The sequence below is a fragment of the Dipodomys spectabilis genome, unplaced genomic scaffold (assembly GCF_019054845.1).
Source record: "Dipodomys spectabilis isolate Male_0828 unplaced genomic scaffold, ASM1905484v1 ptg000301l, whole genome shotgun sequence".
Classification (NCBI taxonomy): Eukaryota; Metazoa; Chordata; class Mammalia; order Rodentia; family Heteromyidae; genus Dipodomys; species Dipodomys spectabilis.
Window position 1 is genome coordinate 12,852,201 of NW_024870978.1, and position 4,929 is coordinate 12,857,129.

Sequence of the window (4,929 nt, forward strand, 5' to 3'; positions counted from 1 at the left end):
TGCATACATTTCTTACCAAGCATTGCAGCCTCCTCCTTTGTTTACCCTTCACCTCCCTTCCCAGCCTCCCCCCTCTCCCCCACCCAATCATACCCACCCTCCCACCCCCTCCGACATTGTAAAGCTGGTTTTGACATGACATTTTGTACTTCTCATTGTTGCAACAGGTCCACCTGAATCCTTAAACGACTTGTTTGTCCCTGTCTCCTCCACATGTTATACTGACATCAAATATAGTGAAAGCGGGGGTTACACTGTGGGGGAGGACCATACGAAGCAACAAAGAAATAATCTTATGAATTCGTTAGAAACACATGCATGAAAGAAACAAAAACATTAAAATACATATTTGAGGGTTCGTTTAGCTAACATCACATTATCTGACTTTTTCCGCTTGACTAATACCTATACTAGATATTGCAAATAAGGGAAACCATGGGACCTATGTTTCTTTGGGCCTGGATTACTTCACTTAATATAATTTTTTCCAAGCCTTTCCATTTCCTAACAAATGGGGAAATGTCATTCTTTCTGATGGAGGCATAGAATTCCAGTGTGTATATATACCACATTTTCTTGATCCATTCATCTACTGAGGGGCATCTGGGTTGGTTCCATATCTTAGCTATGGTAAATAAAGCTGCAATAAACATAGTTGTGCTGGTAGCTTTAGTGTGGTCTTTTTTGTAAACATTAGGGTAAATGCCCAAAAGTGGGATTGCTGGGTCATAGGGGAGTTCTATGTGAAGTCTTTTGAGGAACCTCCATACTGCTTTCCAAAGTGGTTGAACAAGTTTACATTCCCACCAACAATGAAGTAAGGTTCCCTTCTGTCCCCATCCCCTCCAGCATCTGTTGTTGTTAGAGTTCTTGATTTTTACCGTTCTAACTGGAGTGAGGTGATATCTCAATGTTGTTTTGATTTGCATTTCTTTTATGGCTAGGGATGTTGAACATTTCTTCATGTGTCTATTGGCGATCCTTCTTTCTTCTTCAGAGAAGTTTCTCTTTAAGTCTTTAGCCCACTTTTTTATTGGGCAGTTGTTTCTTTGAGGATTTGTTGTTGGGGGGTTTAATTTTTTGAGTTCCAAGTATATTTTAGATATGAGACCCTTGTCCGTTGTATGGCTAGTAAAGATCTTCTCACAATCCGTGGGCTTTCTATTGATCTTGCTAGCTATGTCATTTGCCATGCAGAAGCTCTGCAACTTTATGCAATCCCATTTGTCCAACCTTTCTTTGATTTCTTGTGTTTCCGGGTCTCTATTCAGAAAATTTCGGCCTGAGCCAAGGAGACCTAGGGTTTCTCCTATTCCATCCTGTAATGTTTTCAGAGTGTCTGCTTTGAGTTCAAGGTCTTTGATCCATTTGGAGTTGATTCTGGTGCAGGGTGATATATAAGGATCTAGCTTTAGTTTTCTACATGTAGTTAACCAGTTTTGCCAGCACCATTTACTGAAGAGGCTGTCTGTCTTCCATTCTATTGTTTTAGCTCCCTTATCGAAGATTAGATGGCTATAGGTCTGTAGGTTCATTTCTGGGTTTTCAATTCTATTCCATTGGTCCTGAGGTCTGTTCTTATGCCAATACCAAGCTGTTTTGATTACTATGGCTTTATAGTAGAGTTTGAAATTTGGTATTGATATTCCTACAGCAGTGTTCTTTCCGTTGAGGAGCGTTTTTGCTATTCGGGGTCTTTTATTGTTCCATATGAATTTTTGGATTGCCTCTTCTATTTCCTTGAACAATGAGGGTGGAATTTTGATAGGTATTGCGTTGAATTTGTAGATAGCCTTGGGAAGTATTGCCATTTTCACGATGTTAATCTTTCCAATCCAGGAGCATGGGAGGTTTTGCCATTTTTTAAGTTCTGTGTTGATTTCCTTTTTCAAGATTTTAAAGTTTTCATCATAGAGGTCCTTCACTTCTTTAGTTAAGTTAATTCCTAGGTATTTTATTTTTTGTGGGGCTATTACAAATGGAGTTGCTTTCCTAATTTCAGCCACACTTTTCTCATTGTTGGCATACAGAAAAGCCATTGATTTTGGGGGGTTAATTTTATAACCTGCTACTTTGCCAAAGTTTTGAATCAGCTTGAGTAATTTGGGAGTGGAGTCTATGGGATTCTTTAAATATAAGATCATGTCATCTGCAAAGAGGGAGAGTTTTATTTCTTCTTTCCCTATTTGGATCCCCTTTATGTCTGCATCTTGTCTTATTGCTGTAGCTAGGCATTCTAATACTAGATTGAAGCGAAGTGGAGAGAGTGGGCATCCTTGTCCTGTTCCTGAGTTAAGCGGAAATGGCTTTAGTTTTTCACCATTGAGTATAATGCTGGCTGTAGGTTTGTCATATACAGCCTTTATTGTATTGAGGAATGTTCCATGGATTCCTAATTTTTCCAATACCTTCATCATAAAGGGGTGTTGGATCTTGTCGAATGCATTTTCTGCGTCTATTGAGATAACCATGTGGTTTTTATTCTTGCTCCTGTTGATGTGATGAATAATATTAATTGATTTGCGTATATTGAACCAGGTTTGCATCCCTGAAATGAATCCTGTTTGATCGTGGTGTATGATTTTTTGGATGAATTGTTGAAGTAGGTTGGCCAAAATTTTGTTGAGAAGTTCTGCATCAATGTTCATCAAAGAAATTTGTCTATAGTTCTCTTTCTTTGATGAGTCCCTGCCTGGTTTTGGGATGAGGGTTATGATGGCTTCATAGAATGTGTTTGGTAGTGAGCTTTCTCTTTCAATTTCATTGAAGAGTTGGAGGAGAATTGGTGTGAGCTCTGCTTTGAAGGCCTTGTAAAATTCCGCTGTGAAACCATCTGGTCCTGGACTTTCCTTAGCTGGGAGGTCTCTTATTGCTGTTTCTATTTCAATGCTTGATATGGGCCTGTTAAGATAGTTTAACTCATCTTGGTTTAGTTTTGGCATGTCAATATTTGCTAGGAAGAGGTCCATTTCTGTCAAGTTCTCAAACTTATTAGCATAAAGTTTTGAGAAGTATTCCCTTATAATGTTCTGAATCTTGGTTGTTTCCGTGGTGATGTTTCCATTCTCATCTCTGAGTTTATTAATTTGGGTGTGTTCTCTTCTTTTTCTGATAAGATTTGCTAAGGGTCTGTCAATTTTGTTAAGTTTTTCGAAGAACCAACTCTTTGTTTTGTTGATTCTTTCTATAGTTTTTTTGGATTCTAATTCATTTAATTCTGATTTAATTTTGATTATTTCTTTCCGTCTACTGGATTGGGGTTTATCTTGCTGCTCTTTTTCAAGGAGGTTTAGATGTGTCATTAAATTGTTAGTTTCAGATCTCTCCAATTTGTTGATGCAGGAGCTCAGAGCTATAAACTTGCCTCTGAGTACTGCCTTTGCTGTGTCCCAGAGGAGATGGTATTTTGTGTGTTCATTTTTGTTGAATAGCATGAACATTTGAATTTCCTTTCTAATCTCTTCCATGACCCACTCATGATTCAGCTGTGTGTTGTTCAGCCTCCATGCGATACCAGACTTTCTTTGGTGGCTTTTGGTGTTGAGTTCTAATTTTATTCCCTTGTGGTCAGAGAGAATGCAAGGTATAACTTCAATGTTTCTGAATTTAGACAAGTTTGCTTTGTGGCCTAAAATGTGGTCTATTTTAGAAAACGTTCCATTTGCTGCTGAGAAAAACGTGTATTCTAATGCTGCTGGGTGAAATGTTCGGTAGATGTCTGTTAAGTGTAGTTGATCTATGCAGCTGTTTAGATCTGCGGTTTCTCTGTTGAGTTTTTGCCGAGTTGATCTATCTAGTGGGGAGAGTGGTGTGTTAAAATCCCCAACAATTAATGTCTTTGGATCTATATGGGATTTGAGGGAAAGTAGTGTTTCTTTGATAAATTTGGGTGCTCCATTGTTTGGCTAATAGAATTGTACTATCCTCCTGAAGGAGAGATCCTTTAATTAGTATGTAGCGACCTTCTTTATCTCTTCTCACGAATTTTAATTTGAAGTCTATTTTATCTGATATTAGGATTGCAACTCCCGCCTGTTTATGGGGTGCGTTTGCTTGGTAGATTTTGTTCCAGCCTTTAACATTGAAAATGTGTTTGTTTTTACGGGCAAGATGTGACTCCTGCAGGCAGCAGATAGAAGGGTCTTGTTTTTTAATCCAACTAGACAGTCTATGTCGCTTAATTGGAGAGTTCAGTCCATTAACATTAAGAGATAGGACTGAGAGGTATTTCGGAGTTCCTGCCATGTTATCTACCTTCTTGGGGGCTGCGAAAACTGGGTTCTTCCTACGGTTCTTGGATTCTCAGTTTGGGTGCAGTTTCTTGGCCTTTATTGCGGTCTTGTTGGTTTTTCTATGTGTAGGACATCTTTAAGAATCTTTTGTAGGGCTGGTTTGGTGGAGATGTATTCTTTCAATTTTTCTTTGCTATGCAAGGTTGTTATTTGGCCTTCAGTTATGAAGGAGAGTTTAGCTGGGTACAGTATTCTTGGTTGATAGTTGTTTGTTTTTAGGGGGTGGCGTACATCATTCCAGGCTCTTCTTGCTTTGATTGTCTCTGCTGAGAAATCTGAGGTGATTCAAATTGGTTTCCCTTTATAGGTGATTACCCTTTTCTCCTTGACAGCTTTAAGGATCTTTTCCTTGTTCTGAGTTGATCCTGTGTGGATTATAATGTGGCGGTGGGATGTCCTATTCTGGTCTGGACTATTTGGGGTTCTAAAGGCTTCTTGTATCTGGACAGGCTTATCTTTTTGCATGTTTGGGAAGTTCTCTGCTAGGATCCTGTTAAACAAATTTCCTAGACCATTAACTTCTGTTTCTAGGTGCTCCTCTACACCCATTATCCTTAGATTAGGCCTTCTGATGGTGTCTTCCAGGTGTTGGATAGATCTATCATATTTCTTGGACTTGTCTTGGATGGTTGTATGT